The sequence below is a fragment of the Chroicocephalus ridibundus genome, chromosome 2, assembly GCF_963924245.1.
Source record: "Chroicocephalus ridibundus chromosome 2, bChrRid1.1, whole genome shotgun sequence".
NCBI classification, from domain to species: Eukaryota; Metazoa; Chordata; class Aves; order Charadriiformes; family Laridae; genus Chroicocephalus; species Chroicocephalus ridibundus.
This window is the reverse complement of record NC_086285.1, coordinates 36,084,712-36,103,619: the sequence shown is the minus strand read 5'-3', so window position 1 is coordinate 36,103,619 and position 18,908 is coordinate 36,084,712.

Sequence of the window (18,908 nt, the reverse complement as noted above, 5' to 3'; positions counted from 1 at the left end):
TCAGTCTGCTTAGCAATACTTTCAGAAAAGCTTCTCGTCGTGCTTTGATACATCACACCAATACCCACATTTCCTAACTTTTATGTGAGCCTTTCAGCACTTTTCTTCGCTTCCCCCTGTACACAGCGGTAAGAGTTGAACAGAACACCCTCTAATCCTAAAGCCACTGCCCCTTTCTGCCTGCTCAGCAGTAGTACTGTTTTCAAGAGGCATCCTTGGGAGTCCAGCAGGCGTTAAGCATGTTTGTAATACTCCATCAAAAACAAGGGCTCTGGCTAAGCACAAACAACATGAAAATATAAGAGAAAAGGAAAAACTATTGGATCAAACCAAAGGGCTCTCTATCTTGCCCTCAATGGCATCTCAAAGCAGATTCCTAAAACTGTCAGAATACATTACTCTATTTTCCCACTATACTTTTCCCAACCTCTAGAAAGTTGTGGCTTAGGGACTTCCTAACTAGCAGTTGAGGTTTTGTATATTCCAGTAAATTTTGAGCGTCACCAGCCTCCTGTGGCAGAGTCCCACAGCGTTCCTGCTGTGGATCACAGGACAGGAGTGGAAGCCACCAGCTGGCACCCGTCCCTCTGTTATGGCTTTGACATGACTACCTGCTCCTGCACGTCCCCCCGCCCCACAGCGCTGGGTCAGTCCAACACTGGGACCCCGGAGATGGGTGTTATTCATACACCAAGGTGGTGAGTGCCTTCACATGGCAGCGTGACACTGCTGTCACCAAGATGCCACGCCGAGCCACAGAGCCGTCTGCATGGCACCTCCAGCCCTCTGGCAGGGAAAGGGAAAGGCAACTCTCCGTGACATGAACTACTCCTGGTGATGCGCCAGTGGCTCCCGTACAACCACTTGACAGTGAACTGCGAACCCAAGAAGTAATACAAATAAATGCTTTGCTATTTAAAGCAACGTTGTTTGCAGCTTCACATCAAAGGCCCTGCAAGCATTTGACTCACAGTCACAGCAACATATGACTGGAAACCAAAAAAACAAAGCCTGGTTTCAGTGGAATCTTCTAACAAAAGCTGTTGGGTTTCTTTTTTTGAAAACACAGCCAGAGAGACTTCTGAAACGCTGCAGCAAGGTCAGAGGAGCATCAGCAACTGTCCTGAGGACACACAGTGCAATGCACAGTTTTGACAGGAACACAACAATACTCAAATAAGCAACAGAACCAAACCCAGTATTTGCAACTGTAATGACGTTTGTTTTGCTATACCTTCTTCCCTTTCCCACTCCCCCAGGATAGCAGAAAAACAAAGACAGATCAGCGGGGTGGAAATCAAAACACTACCTCTGGCAACACGTCTACTGCTGAGACCAAAGTCAGTAAGGAGCAGCTTACAAGAAGATAGTGGTTTAAAGGAAACAAATCGAGTGTTTATATCCGAAACAAAAATTTCTCTACACTGAAAGAAAGTGTTTTTTCGTGCATATAAGATGAGGAAGTTGGCCAAGCTGTCATGACTTAAAGACAACCAGAAGTATTAGAATTAACCATCCTCTGCTTCAGTGTGCATCTTGACTTCAACCCTGTTAAAGAGGCAAATGGGAGAAGAAACTGAAAGAAGTCTAGACAGGCTACACTGTCAGGTTGTGCTGAGTGACTCTGCCTGAAAATGAAACAACAAAGGCTTGCCTGAAATGTAAGAGGTATCAGAGGTTGATGGGATTGTGCCAAGGACGGAAGAAATCCAATCACACTTACATGGAGAACTGTCACACATCTTACCTGCAGGGAGTAAATCAGAGAGGCAGGTTTAAGAAAAACATCTGCAAATGCTTCTGAAAAACCCTGCTATGTATGTTCATTCGCAGAATATTACCACTTACTGATATGTGTACAGAAATGAATTCAGCTGCATCCAAGGCACTGGAGCTGAAAAACATTCTTATGCTTAAAATGTGGATATTATACACAAAAAAACCCAGCCGTCTTCTCTCCTAGCAGATTCGCAGTCCGAGCAGAGTCAGAATCATTTTTGCGTCCTGTCCTGCAACACTGATACAGCTGAGAGTTAACTTTACCCCAGGTGGTGTCATAATTTTGTCTGTGTTGAATGCTTTATTACTTGTCATGGCACACAGCACAGGAAACTCTAAGTGCCAAAGTCACAGCGCTTTTTAAAAGCAGATCGAAACCTGGAGACAAGGGTGATAGATTGATTAATTCCATGGTAATACAGGAGGGGATTTGCCTCTGCTAGCTTTGGCTATCCAAAAAGTAGGCTCCTGCTTTAAGAATTGGTCCTTGTGGTCAAAAAAAAAAAAACAACCCAAAAGGCAGGTGGCTGCAGAGCAATTCACCTAAGATAAATGTCCATCACAACTGGGACCCCACCAGGAGATGCTCTTCTCTCTTCTCTCCCCATCATCTTAAAACATACAGATCACAGGCTACCTGACCGTGCACAGTTAAAGAAACCAAAGAACAGGCCGCACACTGGTGACAGGGAACCCTTCACCATCACAAGGGCTTGGATACCACAGGGGACCACAGCAGTTGTCCATACTAGAGATCATTCTTCATTTAACAGGCCTAGGATTTAGGAAAGGGTCATACCCTTAAGATGGTGTCATACCAACTGTACTGGTCTCACAGAGAAGGGACACATGGAAATGACTTGATATGCTCTTAAAAAAATGTCCGAAGGGTCTTGGTTGTGCACCGGCCTTCTGCAGTTTGACTGTATCTTAGCTAACAGCTTTTCATTCCTGCTAAATGGATCACTGCTATCAAATAAATTCCATGTTCAGCCATTAATTCAATAATTCTAACATCGGGAAAGAAATGTTTATCCATTATTCTGGCTTTTTTTCCTCACAAACCAGTGCGATTTGGAGCAAAAGAGCATGACAGCTGTAACGGTAAGGGCATGCTTATTTTGTGTGTGACAAGCACAAGAAGAACACGGATTATATTGTTTGTTTCACAGCAGACTTGATAGATGTTTGTAAAACCAGCCAAAATTTCCCCAGTTATAATAATTGACATGATCACTAGATATATTCCAAAGATTTTCCGGCATTTTCTTGGATATCTCTTCTGTGCATTTCCTATGCTCTTAATTGTTCAAAGAATAATAGTCGTTCCTCATTTTTCAGAAGTTTCTGGATGATATTTTTTTTTTTTTGCCAAGCAGAAGATTAAAAAGAAGATCCATTATTTAAAGGTGTTAGATCAAACCAATCCCTACAGTAACTTTCTCAATCCAGCAGTGCTATTGGATTGTGGTGGATTCACCATTGTGATGAATTACCACATCTGCTTTTAATGCGCTGACCTTGCAGTGCAAAATTAATACGACGCAATTTTTGCATTGTCATGATGGTATTACTGTTGAGTTTATATTCCCAGGTTTTAGATGGGATTTTTTTAGTTGGTTTTTTTTTTTTTAGTACAGGTAACGGCAATACATGGGCAAAACTAAAAAAAAAAATCTCCCCCAGATCCAACCATATAGAAACACACAGGAAAACCTTTGGTAAACGTTGGGTTAACTTGGAGTTATAGCTGCTTTCATTACTGTAAAAGACCATACTAATTCATCTGCCACCCAGGATATATAAATACTATTGGAAATATTTTTTAATATGGCGCACCAGGACATGGTAGCCTGTTTAGAGTGTGCCCACCTGCTCAGCTCCTATCAGGGGCAGGACACTTATCAGCTATGTTTAAAAAACAGCCTCAGACATATTTTCAGGTGAAGCTTTAATCTGGATGTTTACTGTGTTTGAAACCAGTGTTTTCAGCATACTTCTGCTTCCAGAAGATCTTAACATGCCCACCTAGTCATGAGATGGATGATAAAAGTACGGTATAGGAAATAAACAAAAAGGAGACTCTTGGAGGTTGGTTGCCCAGTTCTACGTATTTTCTTAAATTCATAAATTTATAGAATTGGTCCTGCCCTTCTAGGGAGCTTGAGGAAGGGTAAAATAACCCATGTCCAGTTAAGTACTGAAGAGGATCCATCGAAAGGGACAGTTTCATTACAGTGTGGCATTACCATACAACTAGGGAACCTTTTTTGTCCTGTGCAGCTTTTAGGGGCAAATTATTCCTATGATGGAGTCCCAAAGTCTCATTTTTCAGCAGCTTTGATCGCTGATGTGATATAACAGTGGCAGTACAGGTCAGGCTCACTCTGGGTGTATTTCATAGAAACTGTATTTATCTGTTAGCTTGTCTGTGCTGTGTGTAACCCAAGTATCCAAGCATCTCATAAATGCCAGTGAATTCAGTTTAATTTGCCAGGGAAAAATACAGCCCCACTCTCCACTAAAAGCAAATGTCCTAACAAAGTCAATGAGCAGTGCCTCTTGAGCAAAAAAAAAATAAAAATTGCAATATCTTCTGCAGGAGTTCCGTTGGCATCCCTTGGTATACCACATTCTCCATGGACTAGAAACTCAGTGCACAGTCCCCGAAGCTGTAATTACAGGAGCAAGTGGTCCCCCAGGACCCGCACACCCTCTAAAGAAACCGCTTGTTCCTGAAGAGAATTGTCCTGGGGTGGAATGTAGTAAAATTCCTTGGTTGGCATTGATATACTGCAAGATAGTGGGTAGTATCGAAGGATCAGAACATTTCATTTCTTGTCAAGGAAAGCAGGATGAACATGCATTCCCAGGGAGGAGGAAATTCCTACACGTGTGAAGAGTTCTAGATCCTGACCCTTGCTTCAGGGATGGTGCATACTCTGTGTACCAAAAAATATATGTTCCTCTTGTATTTTAAAGAAACACTGTGAGCAAAGGCCAGCAGACAGGGTTGCCCCTCTCCCTAGAGAATTCCTCTCTTGCGGGGTGGAAGAGTGAAATTCTTCAATTTTCTCTTCCATGCTGTTTTGAGCACTGGCCCAGACCTAGAAATTTTATCATTATTGTCAACACGTACATGAACATGTTCAGCACGCTCCCACCATGCCTCTTCTGCAGGACTCAGGAGGAGTTTAATCACCTCCCTAACCAAATTGCAACTGCTCCAAATTGCAGGGGAGCTTGATGGGCACTAACAAGCCTGTTGCTTTCAAAATGGAGCCACCAGTTGACTTTGAGTGCTTTCAGCCCTGCTGCTAAAGTGCCACATTCCAAATCTCACCCAGTGACTTACACACCCATATCCCACCTCGACTCCAGTTTAGGTGGAACTGAGACAGCATGACTTCTGCTTTTTTTTTAAAGTTTGATAAATTAAAGCTACCTCTGAGATCAGCGTGGGCGCCAGGATCAGATTGTGCTGCATGTCTCCACGGGCGTGATCACTAAACAAACTAAATCTAAGCTAAGATCACACAAACGAGGAGCTGCCACTTCCTTGTAGCTCTGAGCGGCATTCTGCAATTTCCCTGTAATTTTAGAATTCTCAGGGACCAGGTTCGCATTCTGGGAGGGCTCGTGTAAGAGTTGTACCTGTCGGTGATTCCAGAATTCCTCTCAGCTGGACTCAGCACTGCTGAAAAAGGTGTGCTAACTCTTATCAAAAGTACATTTACACATGGAGGAAGTTATGTCCCTAAATGCAAAAAAACAGTGCTACTGCAGAGCAGGCTGTAAAAGAAATTATCCTCCTTTGGAAAGTGCCTGGATGTCAGTCATACCACTTCATGTGAATTACCTATTTTGCAAGTTTTTTTAAAAAGCGTAACACATGCAGTTTGCAATGCTTTAAAATATTCTTATCGAATAGAGTTGAAAAAATATCTATGTGATAATAAGGATGAAGATAATTTTCCTCTCTTTGTGTTCAGAGTCCCACAGTATTGAGCTGCAACATGACAGACAGCATCCCAAGGCACCCTTCCCCCAGCCATGGTGTCTGCGCAATCCATCACTAGCAACCGGTCCAGCTTTCCTTGTTGTTTTCTGTTTGGATTCTCTTGTCACTTTTGACTCTGTTTGAAATCCCAAGCTCTTCCAGTCATTCTAACACAATTCAATGGGTCTGGGTTTCATTCTTAAAATTAACACAGTTATTACATCATTTATGCCGGCAAAAGCCTGTGCTTAGACCTGATTAGCAAGTCCTCAGGAAGGTGCTGTCTTCACTGGGGTTTGGCTTGGTCCCATTTAACATTTATTAAAGTATACCATCACCTACACACACTGATGAACCTGATCCAGGAAAGTGGCGAGGGCAGAGGAAAGCAAACCTCCGTGTTGCTTTTTGTCTATTCTTTTACATTGATAGCATAAATGGTGTGAGACGTTACCAAGAAAGACCCTTCCGACAGAGAAACAGTATCAGATTAAACCTCAAGGCTAAACTCATTTTACAAACAGGTAGAGAGAAAAAACACAGTAAGCTTAAAAAAACCCAGCCCTGCTATCTGAAGTTACACGCTCATTTCTAGGGATGAATTCTGTCTGTGCACTGGAACAGAAAGGACACGGTCACCACAGATTGTCTCCTCGGAGTTTAGATAGCTTGGAGGTGTCCCTGTGAATAAGCCAGGCCTCTTGAGATCCACTGAGCTCATCTTAGAGAGCTGCCTGCCCACGATTCGTGGAGGTGGAAACATGCAGGGAAATGACATACAGCCCTGTAGGAGAAGTGGCCACATCTGTGTTAGCAACTGCAGTGATCCAGGGCAGTTCTCTGGCCACAAAGGTAATGTGACAGCACAGCTTTTGTCCACGCAGCTAAACTGTTTTCTCATCCCTAAAACAGGGTAGTCTTGTCCAAACAGCCTCTCTCTGTTCTGGTCATCTCTGACAAATGCCACCTCTTGGAAGCTTACCATTTACAGAAGCCTTGGCTTTAATTTCATTTATTGTTTCGTTTATTCATCAGGATTACTTTTTAAGGAGGTTGCTAGACCTCGTGAGTCCAAATCACTGGGGGTAAAAAGACCAACGGGCCAAATGTGAATGAGCATTTGGAGATGTTCAAGACCACACCAGCTACAAAACAATTTTTGATTATTAAAAAAGTGAAGGTCAAAATAAATTAAAAAAAAAAAAGAAAGAAAATGGATGATTATGTAGATTTGAATTATAAGCTGGGAATTTTAAAACAACAAAAAAATGGTAAGAAAAAGGATGCAAATCCATGGTAAACAGGGCTAACAATAGTCATAAGGATACTGTGAACATAAAGGGAGCAAAAGGAATCCTAACAGTGGAACTGGAAATTATAAAATTGCCAAAAATAGCCCAGAAAAGGGAGAAGTGTTCAATAAATAGCTGTTGTATAGTTGGCCAAGGATCAGATGATGTGATCACTTCATAAGAAAATCATGAAACAATTTTCACTCCAACAGTGCATCTGAAGGACGTCAAATAACAGCTACTGATTTTAGACGTATTTATAGAGTTAAGTTGCAGAACTAGCACATGAGAGTTTAAAAGGAGCTATGTGAAAACCCCTCCAGACCATTAGTGTTGATTGTTCAGTAACTCTTGTAATACCAGAGAAGTTGCAGAAGAGGAGAAAAAGTGACACACCACCAGTATTTAAAAAAAAAAATAAAAAATTAAGCGGGAATAAATGATACAACTCAAGTAATTACAAGATTGTCAGACTGACTAACATCAATCCCAGGCAAAATAAAGGAATGGCTGATACAGGACCCAATTAATAAGGAATAAAAGAAAGGCAGTATAATTATCGTCACTCAGCAGGGGTTTCTGGAAAATAGATCCTGTCAAACTAACTTGATATCTTTCTCTGATGAGATTACAAATTGGCTGATAGAGGTAATGGTATCGCTATATTTGGACTTCTACAAGACATTTTATGCAGTCAGTACCATATATTGCAAAAAACGTTGATTGAGAATGTTATGAATCAACACTGCACACATTAAACGGATTAAAACTGGCAAGCAGTTACATACCAGAACGTCGCTGTAAAGATGTATGTTTTTAGTGAGGTTCAGTGGGGATGCAGTCTCGGTCCTACATCAGTTAACATTTTTGCCTGAGATGCGGAAGGAAGCATAAAGTCATCGTTGATGAGAACTGTAGATAACACAAAGACTGGGTGAGAAGTATATAATTAAGATGATAAATGACTGATATGGAGGGATTTATGGTGCTTTATGATGCGTCAGAGGTGATGTATGATGTTACTGCACATCAGAAAATACACACACGCTTTCGCCCACATATACATAGACCAGCAGGAAGACTCATGAAATGGGGAACATAAAAGCAAACATTCAACGCTTAGCCAAATTTTACCACATGGCAAGGTGGACAGAAGAAAAAAACATAGTATCAGGACCAGCTGGTGGTCATATGTTTAGAAACAAAGGAAGGAGGGCATCTCTGGGGACTCAATTTGGAGAAACAGTGTCCCTTATGAATATGAGATCTCATGCAAGCAGGAACATAACTCCCAGGAAGGAACATGTGTTCTCAGTTCAGTTCTGTGGCCAAAAAAGGAGCTCCAGATCTCCTAAAAAGATGAGGAGCTGGTCCTGCTTTTGCACTGAACATTGATGTAATCACGACTGGAATATCGTGTCCTGGAAAGGACTTTGATAACTGAGAGGGATCGAGGCAGCATTGAGAAAGATTAAAGAACAAGAGGAAGCAACTGTTAGTAACACTGCAGGAACTCAATCTATTTAGTTAACGAAGTAAAAGGTTAAACGGTAATTTGATGAGTTTGTAAGTACGTACGAGGGAATACAACTTTGCTAATGGGTTATTCAGCTCAGCAGACAAAGAAAAGCAAGTAGATGAAAGTTAAGGCTGGAGATATTTACAATGGAAATGAGATGCAAAATCTGGCTTTGGTAGAAAACAGTCTATGAAGCACATTTTCTGGAAATGGCAATTTTTAAACAAACACTGAATGTTGTTCAAAAGCCAGTACTCTAGATGTAACACAAATCAACTTAGGAGAGGCCTACAGCCTGTGATACACAAGAGGTCAGCCCACAGGACCTGCTTCTGCCCTTACTACCTATTTATGGGGTAAAACGGCATAATTGGCATAGCGATGACTCCCTGAGTCTGCAGAGAGCCTGAAATACGAAATTAAAGAGGTCAGCACTGCCACCAGGCTCAGTAATGTTAGCACCAAGGCTTGCTGAGCTGGAGTGCCCGGTGCAACATCAGCAGAGGGTTGTAAATCTGATGGTAGGAAAGCGAGAAGCAGTCAACCGTGCTCCTGCAGGTGTACTGCGGATGGCTGTTAAAGCAGCGAGCTGCTGGAGACCAGTGACCTACTGACCTACCACCCCAACAAGGTCATGTAGTATACTGGGAAAGGAATAAAGCTATAGAATGGGATTCAATGATTCCTAAGACACCAGGATGGTTTAGCCCTCCCTGGAAAGTGATGCTACAATGGGGAACTCACACTTACAAATTCCCTTGCAATAACTGTGAATTCTGGATGCTAAATCCTATGTCCTTACTACCAACACTACCCTCACAGCACAGGCATAGAAGGAACAGAAAATACTATTAGCCCTGTGAGAATAACATGCAGCAGATAAACAAAGAGGAAGAAACCAAAACTGGTCTATAAATCACAAAAACATTTTTTGTATTTATTATCAAAAGGTACATGCACTGAGACATATAGAAGGATGTTTGTAGAAAGGTTGTGGACACAGGAATCACAGGAAGAGAAACGAAAAGAAGCAGTAAGAGCAGTAATTTTTAATAGAAGCAGTTTGTAATAAAAGGGAAAGCTATATCTAAGACTGTGTTGTGCGGTATATAATTCAAGATCTAATCTAAATGTACCAATTTCCTTCACAAAACAATAGGTGATATTCTAAACTGTCAAATTAAATGGAGGAAAAATATAATCTGCCACCCACTGCTTCCTGCATTTTGATAGTTAAAAACCTTCACTTAACTTGCAGAGTGCTTTAATTTCAGCCTTATGTTTTCAATTTCTCTCAGATCAAGCTCTTCATCTCCCTGAATTCTCCATAGATTTGAGGCTGGCGTGAGAATAACAGAGGCAATCACTCATTGTTAACAATGGCAAATACAAAATAAGCAGGAAAGAGACACACTCCTTGCCAGGCCTTGTAATTACAAATTTGGCTTGGTTCATGCAAGTTCAACTCAATCCAGATTTTTCTGTAAATATTGAGGGTCCGAATCCAACAGAGAAACGCTGTTGGAATTGCACAAAGGATGAATTTAACCCAGACGGCTTAATGCCTGTGTGTTTCTCATGTGCATGTCCCCGTTTGGTTTTGTCATGCAGGAAGTGAATGCACACATTATAAACCATCCACAAAAGCATTTTATGAGGAACAGCTGGAAAACTTTGCCAGTTCCAAACACACTGCAGGTATGGGTCTTTTCAGTCAACACACAGACTTTTTTAGCTTTTGTGCTGAAGACTCCAGTGCGTGGGCACAGTCGAGTTGCACTTCTAACTTCTTTCCTTTGGTTCTGCTTGAAGCCCTTTGGTTCTTGCAGCCATGCCACAGGGAAAGCCCCCCCTCCCCTTGCCACTCAGTGGGATGGCTGATGTGAGCAAAATCATCACTCAGCTGGTGTTCACCAAGAAGAATTTGCTTCAAAAGTAGGTGGTGGATACCCCACAAACAGGGACATTTCCAGAGCAGTACCAGACTCCAGAAACAGAGGATGAGGTTGATCAGAGGAGTCCTCCAGCCCAGAAGTGTATGTCACCATGGCAGATGACCTTTTCCAGCATAGTTGGTGTTGCAAATGCTTAGGTGCAATCAAAAATACAGCCGAGATACAAAGTGAATACAGGGTAAAATCAACTAGTCTTTATCAATCATATAAAGGCAAAGCCAACTTCAGTTATGTTAAATTTGCCTACATCTTTTCTAGACTTGCACATTGCGTTAGTGAGGGCTTATATATGTGCTCTTTAGCACAAACAGTGTAAGATCATAGAACCATAGAATCATAGAATGTGTGGGTTGGAAGGGACCTTTAAAGGTCATCTTGTCCATCCCCCCTACAGTGAACGGGGACATCTTTGACTAGATCAGATTGTGTAGAGCCTCATCAAGCCTGGCCTTGAATGTCTCCAGGGATGGCGCCTCCACCACCTCTCTGGGCAACCTGTTCCAGTGTCTCACCACCCTCATTGTAAAGAACTTCTTCCTAATGCCTAATCTAAACCTACCCTGCTCTAGTTTAAAACCAGTGCCCCTCATCCTATCGCTACATGCCCTTGCAAACAGCCCCTCCCCAGCTTTCTTGTAGGCCCCCTTCAGGTACTGGAAGGCCGCTATGAGGTCTCTCCAGAGCCTTCTCTTCTCCAGGCTGAAAAACCCCAACTCTCTCAGCCTGTCTTTGTAGGAGAGGTGCTCCAGCCCTCGGATCCAGAACTGGACACAGTACTCCAGGTGGGGTCTCACGAGAGCAGAGTAGAGGGGGAGAATCACTTCTCTGGATCTGCTGGCCACGGTTCTTTAGATGCAGCCCAGGATGCGATTGGCCTTCTGGGCTGCAAGCACACACTGTTGGCTCATGTCCAGCTTTTCATCCACGAGCACCCCCAAGTCCTTTTCCGCAGGGCTGCTCTCTATCACAAGAAATAGAGATCACACTTCTGCTGGATGCATGAAAGGACCATGACTGCCTCCCTTGCACAAGTTAGTTCTTCAGGCTTTTTCAGATCCCTTTTGACATCTTTACTCTTTATCTTTGACCAAGAAGAAAAAGAAATTAGTTCAACTTTTTTTTTTTCTTTCTAAGCACTTACGCATTTAGTAGAAAGAAACTGCACTTTTTTCTAGCCCAATCAAGGATATAAATTACCTCTTGGATGAGAATTTTACAAAATCAATTAACGAATAATTATTTTTTGACTAATAGTACTGTCTCTTAAGTGCTTAAGGCAGAGGTAAGAAAGGCTATGATACTTAAGGAAGTGATCAATTTCCACAGTATTAACTGGTAATTCAAAGGTGCGGTTCAGCACCTTCAGAATCTGGACAAGTTTGTTAATGCTCTGAGAGTCTGAGGACTGACGCAGCTCCGCATACTAGTCTTTTCTTAGAACATATGTGGTCCTCGATCGCAATTCTATTCCATTCAAACTTTGGAAAATTTCTTTATCAGTCCTTTTTTAGGCTAAAAGTGTCTATAGACCTCTCTGGTCTATTAAGTCTTAGAAAATATGAATGTGAAACAAGGAGGAAACTTTCTTTTTTCTGTTTTTGCGGCATGCGAATCTCCTCCTTTTAGTTCAACATGGGTTAGTCAAACTTTTTTTGGTTTGACTCACTCATTTTTTCAGAAGAGTGTGATTTTGAGTAAGTTGCATCCTTCAGGTTGCTTGCTAAACCAAAGGCTGGGGAGCTGTAGGTAAAGCTATAGTCTCTCCATAGGAGAAGTATCACTGCTCCTATAACTCTGCTGAGCTCCCCCCTGCAGTGATGCCACCTTAGGACCTCATTATCCACCCGTGGCTGAAAGCAGCCCTGTACTGAGGCAGATGATAAGCCAACATTACAGATTTCAGAGGCCACAATCTCAAAAAACAGGGTGGTGAGCGCACGGACAGTTCCATCAATAGTCATTACGACGAGGGTACCTAACTGATTCTGGGAAATTATATTCAAATATTTAAACAAGACTCTTACCATCCATAATGACCGTAAAAACCCCTACAATGAAGCGCTACCCACTTGTAATTGCTGATTATAGGCTGGGGTTTTCAACTGAGGCTTTTTCCTTATTTGCCTTATTATCACAAAATTGGGCAGAGACAGTTAATATAATGCATACAAAAAAAATTAGACCTCGCACAGAGCAATCTGTACTTTCCTTCTTCATTTCTAGGTTTATTAGAGATAACACTAAGCAATTTCATGTTAAGGCAGAGTGAGGCGTAATTGAATACGTTTTCTCTCATGTTGTGTATTGTTTTATATAGCAAAAATACAAGGAACGGGTTTTCATTGAACAAAAACAAGGGTCAATTAATTAACATCTTAAAGCCATTGCCAAGCACAGAGGCATATGTGCACCTGCTCAAATTCTCTGATTATTTTTTTTTTCCTCCTCATAGCTCGGACACCCACATAGTTCAGAAATAGGTTGGAAAACAGCTATGCTTGCAAAACATCTCCCCTTCCAGGACAGAGAGCTGTTTACATTACAGCAATGTTTACCCAGACAAAGTTCTGTGACACTTCATTAAGACATACAGTGCATGAGCAGTGGTATCCTGCCATCTACCTGTGAGATGAATGAAGTCAAAGATGTGGTCCTGGTACGGCAGGGACCCACTTTCACTCTTGCCTTTACACACTCAGTGTGCCCCTCAACGGATCCTCAGTGGCTGACCTTCAAAGGCAGTCTGCAAGAACAGGGACGAGGTGTGTTAAGGATTTTTATATCTGTTTGCTCCCAGTTCCGGCCTAAACGGTCTCCATGTTCTGTCTGAGAGACATGTGGAGTGGGAGGCTATGGTAGACATCACAGGCTCCCCATGTGCTTTCTTCCCTGGACTGAATGTCAGCCTCTTAATCAACTTCTTAACGACAATAGTGGGTTTCCAAGGTTGAAACTGGCAGCCTGCAGGCTCTTTCTGTTGCACAAGAGTATCTGCAGGACAGATGTGTTTGGATCATATTTTTAGCCAGTGTTCATGAGCTGTTTGCTGGATGGTAGCCCAGCGTGCCTCCAGGTTCAGCTCAAACAAAGGAGAGAAATGGGGTGCTTCAGCAACATCTGCAGAAAAATGCATGAATGGCCAAATCCGCAGCATGAGAAAGAAAACGCAGGCGTTTGGTCTTAATCAACACGTTTCCATCGGGAGATCTCTGCATCATTGTTTTAGCTGTCCCCTATCTACTTTGACCCCAACCAAGTGGCTGGAGAGCAGAAACCTTCAACCAAAACAAGGTCTCTGAGAAGCGTGGTCCAAGCCTGACAGCAAGTGCAGACCCCGCTCTCTGGGTAGCCCTTTCTGAGAGCCAGCAAAGCGGTGCAGGCAGAAATGAGGGACATATAGGTGCCGTTTCCCTCCAGTAACTAGTCATGAGCTCATGAGTAGAAGAGGAAAGGAAAGTTCAGCCTCAAAAGGGCTGAAATAACTTGTTTGTCCTTCTTCCTGACTTGAAAAAGGAGGACTTGTGCCCGAAAGGAAAGGCTGAGTTGAAACGGGCAATGTTTGTATGTGGATGAATGGTAAACAGATACCTTCCTTCTTTAGGACAGGCAGTTGTTTTGCTGGCTTGTACTGAGTGTCTTCGCTGGACAAAACAATTATTTGAAAGGGATCCTCAAACACCATAACCAGATGTGCGCTGAGTGTGCATCTTCCTGAGCTACCTCGGCTGGTTTCCAGATTCTTGTCTACCTGTTCTTCTTGATCTCTCTCACCTTTAGCTGCATAAACAAACATGCTTTGCCAAACACTAACCATAATTTCACTTCAGGGAGATATTTCCCATGTGCTTCCTATTGATTCTGTGGAGAAAAAGAAAAGACTTTATATTATTTAGTATCCATGCATTGAAAGAGTAACTGAATTCTTCTTACAAGTATAATTTTAGAAGAACAAGTATTCTGAAAGCTGGATAAAATTCTACTATTTAAATTATTTAAAGACAAATGCATTAGCATACTAGTATGTCTGCATTAACAACATATAAGGAAAAAATAGTACATTCAGCAGTAAAATGTTTTAGTAAGCTGCTAATAAAAAATAAATTAGCATAATGTAGTCATTCTAATTTAATGATCTTCAGTTTTTTATGATATACAGAAGAATAAGCAAGCCTCTTGTTGCTTACACATACACATTTTATACATATAAATATATTTGACATCAGTTTATATGCACAGCTATGTTCTTTCTTAAGGATTAATACATCAAATGATAGTTAAATTATATCTGGCTGCAAAAAAAAAACCCTGCTGGGATATTCAACAACTAAATGAGTTCATCCAGAACTATTAGTGATCATTTTCAAACAGGAGATACAGAAATAAGGGAATATGCATATTTTGTGTGATTAATCGGGACATTTTATCTGCCAATGCTTCTTAGAATAGCTAATTGGTTTTCCAGCATCTGTGCATGGTAGGTGTTGGTTAGCTGTGCATTAACAAAGGGCAACTCACTGACCCTGCATAGTCAGACATCATTATTTTCCATCAGACCAGTCAGCTCCTAGGGTAAATTACAAATCCATCGAATATTTCTGTTTGTTGTGCCAGCCAGGGAGCTCATACATTTGACCCAAATGGAGCTTCACTCTCTTTCTGGCATTAAGAGATAAAAACTGAATGGAATTTCTTGTTTGTTTGATGGGGTCTTTTAGAAAAATTGCCAGCTGACATTTTGTTTGGAAAGTCTTTTTTTGGCTTAAAGTGAGGCGAAAATACACCTCTGATAATACCTGTGAGTATCGCCCTACCTCTCAAAAAGATACCACTAGAAAGGACAAACTTAGCCTTGACTAGCTGATATATGTTAAAAGCAGTGTTGCGCTGATCTTCTCTTTAAAACTTGGTATTGAGTGAAGTAGGTCAGGAATAGATTCTGGTATGGAGCAGGCACGTCTGCCTGTAAACGTGTGTGAAGTCACTCCTCCCTCTTTCAGGTACAATTATCCTGGTATTTTGGCACAAGTAGGCAGAATTAAGTGGGACCGTTTATGCTTGATCTCTTCCCAGGAACAAAGAAGCAGAGGAAATGAAAACATCCTTTAAAATAGTTCAAGTCAACAGCAAACCTCCTCTTTCCCTCCCTTTTCCCACTTTCCCCTCATTTCCTCTCTCAAAGAATAAGCAGAGAAGAAATGATGATGAAGGCAGTTATTTGTTACGCAAGAAATGACCGAAATCTTCTGTTTATAACGCTAACCTTGAAAAAAAAATAATAGCAATCATGTGTTAAGAGTCAGCTATTTTTCCTCAAGCACCTGCTATGTTTTTTACAACACTTGGTTTAAAGTATTTATGGATTTTCTTTGAGCATATCAAGGAACCCTTGGAAAGAAAATGCTACAGTATGAGGAAGATGTTGTTGGTCAGTAATCAGAAGTCTGGGAACACCCAAGAGAAGGTTTTTCTCTGTCACCTCAGGCATGTGCCAGGCGTTCCCTTTCACGATCAGTGCGAAGCAGGCATTTGTGGGAAGGTGCAATGTCTCTGTTCCCAGGAGCCAGGACACCAGCACGCTTGATATTTACAGACGCCTGAGGACAGGAGGATCAGAAATCTGAAGTTTGAGTTCTCAGACGAAAAAGAGACATGAACGTATTTTGACTGTGGATGCCTCATCCATGAGGTTACGTGCAGCCGCGTGCTGCTGCCATCTCTTCCATTAGCATCCCAGAGAGAGCTACGTAACAGGCCAGGGAAAGGAAGGACATACCACCATCATCGTAACCTGTGTAGACACCACTGAGATGTCTGTGCTGCAGGAGCCTTGTCCCAGCCATGCGGTGAACAACAAAGGCCACAGAGTTCCTACACACCACATGGAGAAAGGTAGAGACACCTCTGCACACAGTCAGGACCATCCAAGTTAAAGATTCACCTCTCTCCACTGACTTTATAGAGAAGTTAGCCTTGAGGTTGTCATCTTCCAGCTTAAGGCAGAATTTAAGTAAACTGGATCACCCGGCTTATTGTTCTAATAAACCAACACTTACCTCTCCTTCACCCTCTTCATTGAGGTATGTTGAGGATTAGCCACCTATGAGCAGGACGCAAGGCCTCATATGCCAGGGCAACCTCTTCCAGGGCTTTTAAAATGTTTGTTTCTTCAGAGCCTGTCTTCTCAGTGTAGGCCAGGAGAAGCTGCTGCCTTAGTGATGGATATTATTGCCTGTAATACGATTGAATTAGAGCCAAAGATCCAGATCCAACAGTTTCCCAGGGAGGCACGATGGTCCAGTTACCTGGGCATTAGCCTGGGGTTTAGGACAGCCAGTCTTCCCTCCCCATTTCATCACAAACCTCCTCTGTGCCCTTAAGCGAGCTGCTTGACCCAAATCAAAGGAGTTTAGCTTCCCTGTTTTCAGATTCCCATTGGTAAAATGAGAGTCATGGCTCTTTTCCGCTTCAGAGGGATGTTGCAAGGATATTACATGAAAAATTGTGAAGCACTACAAAAGTGAGTATTTAGGAGAACATCAGAAGGTATAAAACTCTCCCTGCTCCCAGACCAGCCTGCTCTTTCATCTTTTTGTTGCTGATGAGTTGAAGCAGAATTTGTAGCAGACATACATTTCCCTTATCAAGGTGTTAAAGCCAGAAAATGGTAAGTCCTCACAAAACCCATTTCCAAGCTTCCAGATCCAGATCCAGGTGCAAGTCCTATTTTTGTGACTGAATTTCTTTTGGGCTTGCAAAGACACTTGGGACTCACAAAGAGCTATAACTCTGCAAAACTACTCTGTCCAGGGAAGGAAGCCTTGTTTAATTGCAAAGATTTATTTCCAATAGCAGTTAAAACATTGTGATATTAACACAATACCACGAAACTCACAAAGTGGCATTGTTTTGCAAGCAAAAAGTTAGGCTGAGCAATAAATTTGAGTTTTTAAATTACCTCCCTCAAAATCTAAGTCATTGTTAATAAAAGATTAATCCATTTCATAAATATATAATTTTTAACGTTTTCCTCCCCTTCTATCAATATTTAAAGTTGTCTTTATGTCTCAATCCAGTTTTTTTCGGTCCAAACGTGTCCTCCCCCAACACTTGTAGGACTTGGCTCTTCTGGAGGGTCTTACTCATCTTTGCCGGGGCTGTGTTTCCCTCCAGTGACAGACAAGGCAGCCCACTCCTTCATACTGTTGTATAGATGCATTAATTGAAATCAGACTGCTTTTATGACCTATTTTTAAAGCATTCAGAGTTATTTACTGTTGTGTTTATAAAATTGTGAGTAACAGGGCACATATTTTGAAAGAAGATGAAGAATAAACAGGCTTGTTAGTGTATAATTATTGTGTATGAGTTTCTGGTTAGTTGTTTCTATTTCACAGGCAAATAGGACGCACTTGAAAGCTTCAGCATCAATTCAGCTCCAATACTGGTACAGCAGATGAATATTTTCAAGGAGGGATAGAAATGTCAAGTCCACTAACGAATTTACAGTACAATACCGTGAAAGAGGAAAACAGTGTTTATGGACTGCTTTCTCCAACATGGTACTTTTTTATCCTGCAGAATAACACTTTAAAAGCATATTGACAAAATGTTTCTCTTCTCACTGAACAGTCTTTATTTTTAGACTGGGTGCTTATTCTATACGCGTATTTAGATTGATCTAGCAAAACTAGGTAGCCGATTACTTTGGGAAAGTGGCAAAAGTGAGGGTACACTGAAGAAAATAAAACAGAGTCTCATCCTCTGAAACCGGTTTGTCCAAACCAAGGATACCAGCTTGAGACCTCTCTTAGCTGTCTGGTCACCCAGCTGTGTGCAGTTTTCCACACTGGCTGCTGCTCTCCAGAGCAAGAGCTGTCTGCTCCAACCTGGTAGGACACGAAGCAACTCCAGACCGAGAGATGCACTATATGCAGATATGCACTATATGTATCTCAGACCCACAGAGTACAGCTCCTCCAACACCCAGCCAAGGTGGAGAATGGGCCATGTTCAAACAGGCTAAAGCCCGAGCCCAGGGACGTGCCCTGTGATCACACTGTGCCTCTTGCCACAAGGCTTCTGCTCTTGATCCAAGTTCCTACGGCAATGGTAAAATACTGAAGCTGCAGCAGGTACAAAAACCAGAGGGGGGATGTACTCGGAAGAGGCTTGAGCATCAGAAAGCCCCTTGTCAGGAATGACAGAAAGCATCAGCCAGGTCTCTCCCTGCTCCACAGGGTCAGCTCCTGCACCTACCTGCCCAGTCAGCGAGCCATCACCTCAGCACCAGCACAGGTCACAGAGTCACAGAATGGTAGGGGATGGAAGGAACTGTCAGGGATCATCTAGTCCAACCCCCCTGC